Genomic DNA, 14,803 nt, shown 5'->3' on the forward strand with positions numbered 1-14,803 from the left:
CGAAGTTAATTTATCGTAGACATAATATATATATATGTGGATTTATATATATATGGATTTATATATGAGATATATATGTGTCCAAATCTGTATAGAATGAAGAAACAACTAATAATTTGTTTTTATTATAACTAATCTTTATAAAATATATTGAAACCTGTTAGTCATTGTTACGGTGTCCTGCGCGGTTCGCTTTCCACTTCGTCTGAATTGTATCAGAATCTATGCAATATACCGCACGTCTAAATTATACTCATGTAGCAATATGAAGCGTATTCTCACCGATGTTTTTGCCATGCGCTTTCATTATTAAATATATTTCGATTTCTCGGCTACAAACAGCGTTCAAGCGATCGAAGATTTATGTTTTAGGGAACTGCATGAAGATGTTATAATCCTTTCAATAATGCAACACAAGAAAAAGTTCATATATGACTGCACTTGATGCTACAGTTAACCAATGGCTGTTTTTGTCAGTATAGCAAAACCATCATATCCAGGACCCGCCTTTCACCCAGCGACACCGTATTAAACATACAGACACACACACGTAAACGCACGTATTTAGCAGTCAATTAACATACAAACAGGTAGACAGCTCTCATGTACTAACACAAACAAGTTTTTGTCTTACATCGGACATCTGCACCCGTAACATACTACCTCTATGCGTAACATGTCATAGATACGAATATGGCATATAAAAATTCATGTAGACCGACACAGGCAGACGTAGACTGTTACTGACTAACGAAATGAAAAGCTTCCGATCCTTTATCCAGGTGAGCAGTGGCCCATCCAATTAATGTCGGCTAAAGTCCCCGAACGAGCATGTCCAACCCAGACATGTCGATGGTAATTTGGATGATGAACGCATTCGAAATATACGCGCCGCTAGCACCAGTAGAGAGATAGACTTTAAAGACACCAGTAGATAGACCGTAGAGATATCGATTGGGTAACGGAGCCATCTGAAAGGCTAAAAGATGGCTGGTAGGGGTGGGGGGTTAGAGGAAACACTATGTAGCGTAAGCGGCTAATACAATCATTGCCGCACTGTATTGTTCGTCGAATCGCCACCACGTGCATAGGGGCAGTTTCCGACAGAGACTACAACCCCCAAATGTCTTTTTAGTATTATTTATCACAGTGCGACCATGGCCAGCATATCTGATTTTGAGACTTGTGGAACGGGCACGAAATCACTGGATGAACGGGACGACACGTACGAAGACAGGAGCAGTGTCAACATGTTGATCGACATTTCGACGACGAAATCCACATTATCACAACATATACAAATACTATGCCAGTTAATATAATCGTCTGTACGATCGCGGACGGATGCCGCCTTCAGTGCAAAAAATTTAATATTATTAAGATTTTATAGCACATGTTTGGCGATAGCCACCAGTATGAACTGCAAATGCTGTTTCCGGGGAGATGGCCGTGTAAAAAGGCAGAAGTTTCATATTTGCCGACGGGTCGAATGCAGTCGCATCTGTGAATATAACGAGCTAGTAAACTGTCACCTAATCGTTTAACTCATCGTATGTCATACGGCCAATTGTTTCTCGAAGCCTATGAACGGGCTTCCTATGAAGTTCTAGCATTACCATTATTATTATCGTCATAGAAAACACATATAGACCGACTACAAGGTGCATAAATTGTCGGTTACGAACCCCAGTACAAGCGCCAATGTTGGAATTGCTACAGGCACTCTGCACGGCACTTTGAGCGATCCTAGTTACTCATCTTGATCTTCAGCACCTTATTGTTTTTGCTTTGGGGGTCAGTGGTGCTATTTCTACTAATGCTGCGGCTGCGACTGCGCCGCAGTGGCCGACATCTATCTATGCGCTTCATGTATACGTGTATCGGTGGCCGTTTGCGTCAAGTCAACCGACAGACCGAAGCTATGCTCGTGTATCTTGTCCAACAACCAACGCTACCGTGTGATATGTGTCTGTGCGTTATCATCAGCAGTAGTTACCGGGCTGTAAAGCGTCGACCGCCAAAAGCGGTTCCCTCTGGTGTCACTCTTTATACGAACATGGCTTTTCTCTCTCGCTGTTTTCTCCACCGCCAGCCTCCCTTTATTCTTTGTCGTCCCGTCTGTTGTTGTTATTACTGCTACTACTACTGTTGCTGCTGCTGTATGAGTGCGAGGGCCTGGACGGCAGGCAAAGGTAGTGTCTGTCACCAACGGGTTTGCCGCCGTTGGCGTTGCTGCTGCCAGTGGGTCTCTCCCCCTTTCGCCCAGGCGCGCCGCTGGGAGCTCCGAAGAACCGCGCCGACAGTTCGTTGTCGGCGTGCGCCAAGAAAACCGACCAGAGCAGTAACGCATCCAGGCACGGTCTTGATGCTCTATTCAAGCCGTATTTGTTGCTCGGCTACTCCGCGCTGCCGTTGTATTTTAGTTCGCGGAACGAACAAGCGAAGAAGCGTCCCATTCAATTTAGTTTGTTCTGGCGAAGATTGGGTCATTGCGAACGAGTATCAAGAAAGAAGTTTTCGTAGTTTAAGTTTGGCGTGATCTTTTGTAAATGAACGTTGGTTAAGAGATGTGACGGTAGGTGCACTTGTCATTTTCTAGTCGTAGTTGCTGATGTAACCGTACATTTCGTAGATATTACTATTTTTTAGTAATTGCTGTCAGTTAGAATGGTCCTGTCAAAGCCGATTCGACCAAGTGTCGCGTGTCTATACTCAGTATCGGTGCTCCCTTTCGTATTCACGTATGCTTAGTAGAGCTAGAATCAGCTCGAACTCTGACGCCTGCACGTACTCGAGATCATGATCTGTCCGTGCCATTCTCTAAGGTACAGCAATATCAACGACAATATGATCAGGTCTGGTTGTTGTCGTCGTCGTCGTCGAACGAGTCACCATAGTTTGCCCGCGTGCTTAACTAATGTGTATAAGTGTATGTTTTGGATCACTACTGTTACTACGTGTTCTAACGATGTATGTACGTGCGCTTAGAGTTAGTGCGTTCGAAAGAACATAGAGAGAACAAAAACGTCAGTGCTGTGTGATGCGCACTCAAAAGACGGCACGGAACAAATATAGCCCGGTCGATCTTTACGCGCAGTGTTGATGATGTCGTTTTTAGAAAAGCAATGGTATACTGATGTTCGCTTGTGCTAAATGTAGAACATATGGATGGTGGGTTACTGAGTGTGTCATGGGCCTAAAGGTTAGGCCGCCTTTCTCGAACACGCTTGTCATAGCGATGCACTGTTCAAAGTCGTTGTTCCGTTCGTTATGTAGCGCCGGTTTCGCTCGATCACTACCTGTCGCGCTGCCGATGCCGTAGACACGACAAGGCGCCTTCCGCTAGAGTCTTACTTTCGGCAATGCAGTCCCTGGTACCGTTGTGTTACAGAGAGACGCAGATGGTACCATAAATTTCAGCTGATTACTCCACCTATTCTAAATACAGTTTCTCCTTGTTCTTAGTTTACGCTTGCAGAAACCGAAAAAAATCAAAATAGGAGTATATTCAGCAGATGGTCTGCCAGACAAACTGTTTATTTCCGTACCCACTCTTACGACTTCCTGCTTTGAGTCAAGGCTAGTTTTAACAGGTCAGTTGTATTGAATCGTAGCATCCTCATCCAGATCGTCCGTCTGTAGGTTCGCCCAAGCGTGGCTGGTCTATAGTAAATAGTGACGCATTGGTAACTTCTTACCGCTATTAAATGTACAGAATTTTTTTTCTGCATTTTTTTATACTAGAGGTTACATTTTCGTACTTACCCCGTAAGTAAAAAGGCGTTCGTCGATCACAGCTTCGTCGGGTTTGGACTATTTATTTTCTAAGAAAGTCGCTTCAAATCGGATGTCCCATACATCCGTCATAGAACTAAACTTACTTGAAAGGCAGCTAGCAACAATCGCAAGTCGAGCGGTTCATGACATCTGACTGCGTGCTCACCTTCACATAATGGAATTTTTATAGAGAATTCTACCTCACACATGGCATTGTTGTGGGAAACAGGTGCAGTGCTAGCAGCCGGGGAAGCGATGATGCCAGTTTTCTCTAAAGCCCCGGTAGCGTATGGCTGGTCGATCTATCAACCTTTGGCGGCTTCGCAAGCCATTGTGCGGCAATCCATGTGAGGAATTAAGCGCCGTTTCTATAATACAATCTCAGTACCAAACTTTCTATTCTCTGCTGAGAAAGAACACAACAATGGTCATATGATGACATTATTCGGTCGCATAAATCGAATGGCGATTTCTCTTGCATAGTAAACGTTGTCAACAACAACGCGTTCATATGGAGTGATTACCAGATCTACGACGGATCGGTTATGCACTTGATGCGAGAGATTAGACTGGAGAATTATGTGTGTTACCTCACAGTAGCTCTACGGGGTGGTTCGTCGTCTTTTCTGGTGGACACCGGCTACAGCATTGTTTGTTGTGACAAGCCGTTGAGACAGGTCACGAATGCCTGCCCTGTTTTTGTGTATCCTGTAAATCGGCGGTGGCTCTCGGCAGGACAGCAGAACACAGGTACTCTACCTGCGCAGCAAGCCTATCGGCTGTCGTGTGCCTTATCGAGCCTCTTCTGTTGCCGGTCTGGTCTCCAAGACGACCGCGTAACACTACCGTCCTAAATCTACTATGACTATAGCTGCCGCACTATGAATGCAGATGAAGCATTGCAGAAAATTTGTAGTCTCTACGTGTCCTATTTCGAAACGCTACCATTATCAGCATGGTAATACTGCTGCGGTCGGTTTCAGGCGGCAGCTAACGAAGATGGCGCCAATTTTTAAGATCACATGAGAATTGATACGTGTACACACTAACCGACCAAGCTGTTTTTGCCTGTGATTGTTATATGACGAAGAAAAATATTACAGCAATATTTGCCTCTCGTCGGCCGTGCGAATTGGGAACTTCGTTCAGAATTGTTTGGATATATTATAGCAGAGACAGTCGTCTACAAAATAAGTGATTACGACCGTCACCAGATTGTCATTGTGTCACCGAAGATTTCGTGAGCCAGTGTTCACGCTATTCGGCGAAAGAAGCTCAACAACAATAATAACATCGACGCGAAATCTGTGAAGGCCTCTACAAACTTTTATAAGACGATGAAGCTCAAACACGTATCGGTGCTTATTGAAAACCCGAATTCGCATAATTTTCTAACCCGGTCAAAAAACGCTCGTAACAACTTACGAGAGATTAAAGAGTATACCGGAACACCGCTAAAGAGTGTTAAGCGAGGAAGCAAAGGTACTCTTAAACCGAACGGATACTTTGACAGTGGGTTAGTGTTGGAGAAACACGATGAAGTTGATTCGGATATCGACGTTAACTTTGACGACCTTGAGGATCTCGGCGAGGGTATCGAGGAAACGGTGTGCTACAGTCCTGCCTTCTCAGGTATGAAATGCGTATTAGTCATTCATAACCAAGTAAATAACGTGTCAATACCATCTTTAAGCTTGTTCCAGTCATGTTCAATGTGGACGCAAAATCAATACTCCCTATCTTTACTAGGGTCTTACCCACATCTAGTTTGCATTTCAGTTTTGAAAAATGCACAACGCTTCAAATTTGAAGCACGCATAATGCCACGGCATTGACGGTCGAGTGAGAAGCTAATATATAACGTTTGTAGCTGTTCATGACAAGTGTAATGATGAAACAAACTTTTCTGATAAGGCACGATTCATGATGATACTACCCCGATCTGGTTGCAGCGTCTCGTTCCGATTATCCTCTATTTTTAATCACGGTTTCAGAAATAGCACCAAATCACGCAGATAGACAACCATCTTGCCTTGAATAGAAGGATCTAACTAGAGATGGTTTACTTACTGGCCACCGATAATCCCTGACACCGTTTTGGCTGATGACTAGGTTTAAATAAAACCGAAAATTGTCATGGTCATCTCACGTTCTACTGGAGACCCGTCAATATGATAAACAACTAGTGTTGTATAGAGCTAGCTGTTTCTGTGACCAAACGGCCCAGAATCAAATATTTAACCATCGTCTCTCCTAATCTTAAGGTCTATAAAACTTTTCTATCAAGATGGTACTACTGAATCTTGCCCTTTGTTTTGCCACGAAGCTAATGCTAGGCACGGGCGGCAGGTACTTCTAATTTTTAACCTTCTATGGAAATAACAAAGCGGTTTTCAGAGCAGCTCGGTAAGGTAGACATTCGTCATCTACGTTTACGTAATGCGCCCTCTATTTTCTCCAGTCTACATAACAATTTAGAAGCGCGTCAAGTTCAATAACATTTGTTCATTTTTATCGGATTCTGGTAGCCGTAGTCATAATAATCATCATTTGAATTTGTCTGCTAGATGAATGAGTTACAGAATGTAGTCACGCATTTTTCTCGACTGTTTGACAACGTAATTTTCCAGCCTCTGAAATATGCACACAATGCACAGTTGTTCTTACAGCTTCCAACAATGTCCGCCCGTGTGCGCCGAAACAGCGTCGCTTGAGCGTCTAACGCTCAACATTTACGTGATGACTCTGCGTGTTCTGTTCTGTTCTGTCAGCGTCGGCTGCGTGAGCATGCTATCGTGTCCCGCCACCCGAACAATCAAAAATTCTGCTGCCAGTCCGTTGATCTCAGGGCCAGAGCGCACCGCGACAATCATTACCATGGTCGTTATTATCGAATGTGAACCAATTAATGGATGAATCTATAAAATGAAAGAAAGAAGTAGAATGAACTGGGCGTGGGTACAGGCTCTATGTATGCGACCTGCACACACTCCTGTTCACAGCTTTGCCTTGCGTTTTTCTACTCGTTCGCTAAAGAATATTATTTAAGTCGTATTGCTGTTAAAATGGGTTATGGTAACGATGACTTGTTTAGCCCGGTCTGCAACCTTTTCTTTCGTGACAATTTTCGGTGGTGCATTACTTCTTGTTCTTTTTTTTTTTTTTTTTGTTGAAGTTCGATAATGAGTAATTTAAAAGAAAGCATAACATATATGCTTGCTGCTACAATTCTAAATTGAAATTCCTTACTACCTAATCGATGGTTCAATATCGCACGTTTTTTTTTTGCACTGTTCGGGCTTTGCCGTGACAATTGTCCACGTTGCGGACCCTGTTAAATGGTATCTTTCCATTTATCGGCCTTGTATATCTTAAATAGCTGCGACGCGATCTCAGTTAGATTGATTCGCTAATTACACATGCGTTTTTCGTCTATTCATACGCAGGATGGTAATGTCACCGCAATCAGCTTTCATATATATATATCGCGGTTATTAACTGATGCTCTATAAAAGTTATTAATCAATTATTGGACAAACTGGCATCTTTTCATAATAGGCTAGTAGTTACTAAATGGTTACTCTATTTCTTTAGTGCGCGCGTTTTAAACCTCCCTGTTAGAAGTAAGTTGTAATTGACTATATCCATGTATAATTTTAAACATAAAGATACATTTGTACTGTAAATATTTTCGCTTGCGTCTGTTTTCCTTCCTCTCAATCGTATATATTCTGCTGGAGCTGAAACAGTTCTAAAGGCTCATAATTCGTATTCGGGTTCCGAGGATCAGGCTTCGCTGTTCACAGGCCTTTCTCTATATCGTAGCGGCTACGACGGACTGGAACAAGCGAATAGTGTAAATCACGATAACAGACACGAATGATGAGTGTTCCATAGCTGCAGTGCAATTGGTAGATACTGCGATCGACCTACACAAGTCATCAGGGAAAATAGGACAGACTATTCTTAGTAGCAGCAGCAGCAGCAGTAGTAGTAATGACGATATGAAACTGCTCCGAGGGAAAGATTGAATGATGATGATTGCTTGCTTGACTTAGTATTGAGGAAAAACGTTAGCACTCTTTTCTACACCAGCTATAGCCAAGGTCTCAGAACTGCCAGATAGTTCAGTTTCTAATGACCGGCACAGCCAGAACGCTAAGGCATCACTCTCACCTGCTCGAACCGGTCTCACGATTTCGCGTTTTTATTTCACTACTGCCACTGGAACTGCCGATATCGTTGTTAGTGCGAAATGGGTCGGCGTTACTGGTCCTCGATGAGTTAATCCGAAGACGCAATAGTCTGCCGGTTCGCTGATTACTGGTGATCCTTAGCCCCGTTTATCTTCGGCGTTGAGGCCAGAATATCGGACAACTGAAGCATAAGTTAACGACTGAACAATTTCTCTACTGACCATTTTATATATATATAACTGGGGCACGGCCAGACCGATTGAGGACCTTGTTATCATGCACGAGGCAATCATTAAAACGGATGAATACAAACGAGGAAGAAAATGAGTGATGCATAGATATATAGTTCAGTTTTTGTTTTCGCTTATACGAGCTATAGTAGCCGATGAAGGGTAAATTAATTAGATAATAGATATTCATTTGATTTGTAACATACCTGCGAGCACTGCTATTGATTAGTGGTGTGATTATTCGATCTCGTTGTGACTACAGCTATTGTTTGGAATATAGAAGAGAATCCGATTTAATTAAGTAGGCGAAAACCCCTTACCCCAACCGAATCTTTTCCAGTGTGTGATGTAGCACTGCAGTCGAAAAATATTTTATTCATTTCTTTTTTGCCCCGTGTTCGCCCTGGTATTTGATGAGCTTTTTACGTGTAGTATCGCTGACCAACAGGGATCGGCATGATCCCATCATGTTCACAGCTTCCTATCGTTTGGTAAAGGTAAGTTAGACTTAAGCAAAACAAGTAATGAAGTCCCCAAGTAAACAGGAACAACAGACTGCTTGGTCGTCCAAGGGACGAGCTATTCTACAGCGGTCTGCGATGCAGAACACGAACCACGTTTAATGAAATAGGCGAAGTTGTAATAGGTTCTCGTTCCGTTTCCAAAGTTGCCAAACGGCGAAGAAGCACACAACAATATTATAGAGCTGTACACCTGAAAGGTTGTAGTCTTTAAATATCTAAATTATGAGTGGAAAAATACAAAGACAATACTATGAACCGCATGGGATATATTCAGGCCTGCGTTAAGGACTGATTAGTTAGAGGCAAAGAACGGATGCCCGCCGTTCGTTTTGTTCTTGTCTGTTCTAATATCAATATAACTCTATTGGGATACGAGTTGAGCGTTCCCGGCATGCCTGTTACAAAGCGTCGTTATAGCTCTTATACATAATCATAATTTGCTGCGTACAGGTCCACGGTTATATGGGTTAAAATTAACGTGTGGTTTGGGTTTTGTGGGTACAATATTTGTCTTTGACTCTCTGAATTTTAGTAAGAAATGCGGTTGTTTTTGAATTTTGGCGCCACTATCTGATATTCTGGTATGTTATCGTATAACGTCGTAGCATCATGAAGGATTCGTTACGTGATTGATCTCTAGTGGATGTCTCGACTAAGACAAGCCATATGGTACAGCAACGTATCGGATCATGTCAGCCTCATAACAAGTATAAGTAACTAGCATGAATTTTATAACTGCTTGCAGATTGCCAGTTTACTTGCGTTAAACCCATACTTCTTGTCTCGGCACTGACATTTTTAATTTGTGATAACGATTATTATTGCCAAAAAATCTTGTATTTTGCTATGATCGTTATGGTCGAAAAATCATACAGACTAAGTTTTACTACTCGATACAAAAAGCTGATAACAGTTGAAAATTACACTTCGGCGATATCGCCCTGGTGAAAATTCTGTCGAAAAAAATAAAAACGTGTTTATCTACGAGTATTTGTGGCAGCTAGCAAAAAAACACTCATAATAAAAATCCTTCTAAAAAAGAATTGACGATGAGCAAGTGCTGCTGCCGCCTTATAAATAAAAACTACGAGCATATTTGGGATGATAAGTACGGTTTGGTAACTGTCGGGTAATCGCTGTTGTTACTTCCAAAAGAAAGTAATTAATTCAAAGGCTCATGTTTGGCTGTTTCGCGTCACATTTCTGTGTTGAGCCAGATATAGGCGCACACTTATGGAAGACCTCGACGACTAGTGTATACGAGGCATTGGTCACACCCCGCCTCATTTCTCGTAATTTGTTTATCTTAATGAAGATTATGCCAACTTATCAAATATAGAAAGCGGTCTCTTTATCAGGTGTCAACTGATCTCTTTTTGGGGGGAAAGTTCTGCTACTTTTGAATAAAAACGCTGGCTTTGTCCCATTTTTTTCCATTACGGAGACTACGGTCGTACCACATAGGTAGCATAGAGTCTGGACAGTAATATGTACAACCAAGCTTCACGCCATTGCTTCTTGGAGGAATCTATTTAGCGAATTTGAACGCCATCATCGTACACAAATGTTTGCTTATGTAAAATTTCTACTCTAGTGAAAACATTCGTTCTATTTAAACTAGGGAAAATAACGTTTATTTAAAGGCTAACAGAGGAAACGCTGCAAAGCACCATATCAAACCTAACGATTCACAGATTTGCGTTGAAGTAGCTAAACTCGAATTGCGTGAACATCTCTCTACAAGAATTACTTCTTAGGATTAAACATTTTTTCATGACCGAATGCTTGACTATTTGGCATACAATGCAGTGATCTGAAGACACTGTTACGCCCGCCTCAACCAGTGAAGAATTTCAAGACGAGTTGAAAAGCTATAATTGCGATAGCATCTGCTGTAACCTGAACAATATCAATGGCTGCCGTTATGTTACGCCAGCACTTAATGACCGCTTAAAAGTCATAGTAGTTTGTCCTAGTCAATCTACTCGTTTGACATCGTGTTTCGTGCTAGCAGGACCATTGGCTACGTTCGGCAGTAGTTGCATCTGTTTCCATTGAGAAGTTTTCCGTTATTATTTCCCGTGTACCGTCTGGATGTTCATTGACATTTTTGCCTGAGGAACAGGCGCATTGACGCCCGAACGAGGGGGAGGGCGCACAACTACATCTGTCTTACACTTCACTGTTCATCACGCTGGACCTTAAATTATGTTAACTTCTTCAGATAGTAGGGCATTTATTTTCGTAGATGATAGGATGGTTCTAAAAGAGGCTCTGACCATTAACCACGACAGCCCTAATTGGAGTTGCCTACGTTTTTGTTCCATCCCCTTGCTCCAATCCGCCGTTGTCCTGCGTCTTTTCCAGTTAATACGGGTCCTGCCTGTTCTTCCAGATGGCGATATTTAGCAGAACACTGCGTTTTTTGACGTCGCTTTAGTGATTGTAGTTAGTGTTTTTCGTGATTTTAGATCCGAATGAATCTTAGCAGTAGCTTTTTTATTCTATTACATAAACGTGACTAATTTTTGAAGCGCACTAAAGAAGGCTTCGTTTCATAGAAAAAAAATCGCATCCACATGGCACGTACAAAGATGCAAGAGCGTACGTATGCGCCACGCTGTCCCGCTATCGAAGAGTGCCAGCGGACTGCTCGTTTTCATTTTATTACTCTTATTCTGCACAATGCAGACCTGCATGATCATGGTCTTTCCATGGTCAATACGAACGCGTCACAAACGATGACGACGACGATGAACGAATAGCGTATTAATGTCAATTGGTTCTTAGATCAGTTCGGATATAGTGTTCTGACGGATCTCGCATCTGGCGTTAGGCCGCTGTCCGCCAAAACAAGCCACAGCAACAAATGGTCTCAGCTTGACATTGGCGGCCGCCAGACAGCTAACCCAGTTATGGTCTAAAGACATTATCGGTAATACTACCCTTATTCTCATTGCTACTACAGTGCTGGGCCGTTGCGAACGACGCCGATGTTGGCTGAACGCAAACATCTGAACACTACTATTTTATAGTAGGCCACTGTGGAATAATCCACAGCATCCAACGATTTTACAGCAATTCCGCCTACCCTTTACGTTTTCGTAGTAACAGAAAGGTAAGAATAGTCGTACCGTAAACGAAGTCAGCATAACAGCAACAGCGATAGAAATAGGCGACGGTGTAGTTCAGCCAACGATGCTAACCGTTACAAATAATTTTTGCCAACGCTCTTTATACGAGTATAGCAATTAGACGGCTTCAATAGCAGCAATAACAACAACAGCGGTCGTCAAAACATGACCACTCGTCATGACATTTGCGTATGTGTATGGTCTTGTATATATGGCTCTACGTCCGGCTAACCTCACAGTGAATTCAGACCCTCGACACATGATTGCTTATGCTAGAATGTAATAGTTATAATGCAGCTTGCGTCACCTCTGAACTAATGTATTGAACGTAGAACTCGAAACACGTATTTTAAATGTAGCTATTTGCGTCTGCTATTGCTGTTGGCGATGTTATTAATGCCAATAAGCGCCTTAGGCTCAGCCGCAACGTGCTGCAGGCGGGGTGACGATACTGAGTCGCAAAAATCCGTAATTTAATGGCCTCCTCATAGTAGTAGTCGGAGCTCGAGCTCACGGAGAAGTAGAAGCAGTCGCGCGCGATAAACAAACGGGGATACGCTTACATGCGAAAGTAACGCATGCGGCTCCTACTTCGTACGTTATAGCTGTTAACCGCCGTTTAGGGAAGCAGTCTCTACATCACTGTCACTGGCACCGTCTCCGTGTGCGTACAACAACACGGCAGAATATAACAAGCCGGTTCGAGGGCCCGATGCCTTAACCTAGGCTTAATGATTCGATCAAATCTACATACTGCAACGAAGTGCACTGTACTTGACGGTGTCTCGACTCAAGGGAACTATCACAGTGGATTCGGCGGGTCAATTGGCCTCAAGTCTTTATCTTTCCTAGCACAAGTTTCGAATCGAGATTTCCAACTGAACCGTCGTTTCACAGTGGCTCGGCTATTCTCTTTCCTATTCGCCTTATGCTTCGCCTTTTTTTTTGTCTAAGTAAACAGCAACATATATCAGATAGAGGAAGAAGAGAGAGAACAGACAACACGAATGACAAAAGATTCAACAGAAAAGGACTCAGCGTCATCGTAGTACCATAACATTTAGCCGTTGTGAATGAACATTGTATTGTTACAATTATTATTTATAACTACTATGACTGTAACTTGTTGCACCTTTTCCGCGACATTATCCACCACCACATACATATAGGTGCGCATCAAATATACTCAATTCATTGCTTTGTATTTCCTTCCTTTACTTTGTTGAACTGCTTCTTGGTCGTCTGCTTTTGTTTCGGTATGCCCTTCCACTGTCTGCTGTAGCTTCTTGTCGTTTGCCCTACGATGTTATACCGACGACGTGGTCAATCGTTTTCTGCTTGTCTCTAAGGGCCGTACACCTACGACGGGGTTTCGTTGCAGCGGTTGTTGGCTCTAGTCGTCCTGATGATGACGGATTTCGTTATCGTTCGTTGGAAGTCGCGTATTGTTTGCCGCGCTGTGTAAAGTAACGCGATGGGAGGAATTCAAAGTGGAATATCACTCCACGAAATCATCAGCATTATTACGAGCAACACACGTCAGTATCAATGGCCTATCGTGGTAAAATGTTTTGCCTCTCACATAGACAGAACCTGAGCTTGACTGCGTTCAGCTTAACATTTCAACGACAAAACATTAACGCCGGCGTTTAAACTGACTGCCTTTGATCAAAAAAACAACAGATGATAGTGACAAAGGGCTGCTTCTCGTAGGTATAGAGGACCTTGTACTGTACAACTATTATTTATACGCAAATAAAATGTAAAGTGAAAGTCATTCGCCTTGATGTGTGTGTGTGTGTGTGTGTATGTATATATATAATATATATATATATATATATATATATATATATATATATATATGGCAAACATGTAAAAGCATACAAGTCATAACTATGCCCGCTCTGTAGAGACAGCATAGAGCTTAGGAACCATAGGGCATAGCATGCCTACTGACGGAAAGTATTATTCCAAGACACGTTCATAGGACTTTCTGTGTTTGGACGATGATCGCGGTGTTATTAGATTAATGGTTGATCATTCTTGGCTGTTCGAGGCACCGCTCGAAACAAGATAATTTCTATAGCAATACTGAAACCGTAAGGGTTATGGAAATGTAGGCCGTACATTAAATAATAGTAAAAACTGCTGGACTAGCGACGCGACGCGCAGGTGTATTCTATACCTGTAAGTAAATACGAATATCGACTGAATGAGGCAAACATTTACATTCAAGATAGATTTTCTACGGTAAGCAGATAAATCTCCGGTCTGAACTATTTGAAACACCGGACCGTATTGTTTTTGATATTAATAGTAAATAGATAGTAAATATAGTATAATAATATAGTAATATAAGTAGTAAATCATAGATGTAACGTAAACCAAATACATGATGGTCGGATTATTTTTCTTCTCTACTATAAAAAAGTATTGTTAAACGTTCACACTGTTTTCATACAGTCAGTCAGTCAGTCAGAGTTGATTACTCTTAGCGTATGGTGGTTTACTGCTAGCTATAGTACAATATTTCTATTCTAGTGATTAGTTAACGATTTATGACTTCAACAAATACCAGCGGTTGTCTCACGAAAAGCTGATCTTGAGTAAGCCAGCTATAATACTTAGGATAAAACTGGCCAATTGGTCTTGTTGCCCATCTATCGGCTTTAACGTATCAATTGGATCAATCGATCGATTGATCGGTGGTCTGGCAGATTCAACAACGCAATGATAAAAACAATTCGGTAAATCCCCTACAACATCCCCTATAACTTAGAAAAAGTCAATAACCAAACAAGCTATGGAAGTCGCTTTCGCTCTATATATGACGTTGCTACTACTGCATTAAAAAACTAGACAAACAGCGAGTACCTCTCTCACGAACTCCACAACTCTCATGGTACGTTGTGGCGGCCACATAAACGCCAGTGCAAATGATT

The 14,803-nt window shown here is 42.2% G+C and overlaps 1 protein-coding gene and 1 long non-coding RNA gene across 20 annotated transcripts in view; one reads left to right on the plus strand and one right to left on the minus strand.

Moving 5' to 3' along the window:
• Positions 1-14,803, plus strand: part of spir (spire type actin nucleation factor) — a 251,696-nt gene that overhangs the window by 209,919 nt on the left and 26,974 nt on the right. The gene's annotated exons all lie outside the window — the stretch shown is intronic.
• Positions 1-14,803, minus strand: part of LOC147758759 (uncharacterized) — a 44,573-nt gene that overhangs the window by 19,508 nt on the left and 10,262 nt on the right. For 3 of the 14 annotated variants that reach the window (XR_015318667.1, XR_015318665.1, XR_015318658.1), the window contains 2 exons: positions 7,954-8,154; positions 6,268-7,706 (listed from right to left, as the gene is read on the minus strand). The exons of 7 other annotated variants lie outside the window; for them this stretch is intronic. This is a non-coding gene — a long non-coding RNA (uncharacterized LOC147758759). Of the gene's footprint in view, positions 1-157; positions 7,707-7,953; positions 8,155-8,523; positions 13,653-14,803 lie in introns of those variants that run through there. 4 more of the 14 variants (XR_015318669.1, XR_015318666.1, XR_015318664.1 and 1 more) reach the window with 4 other exon arrangements.

This window comes from Varroa destructor, unplaced genomic scaffold, assembly GCF_002443255.2.
Source record: "Varroa destructor unplaced genomic scaffold, Vdes_3.0 BEIS01000001.1, whole genome shotgun sequence".
Classification (NCBI taxonomy): Eukaryota; Metazoa; Arthropoda; class Arachnida; order Mesostigmata; family Varroidae; genus Varroa; species Varroa destructor.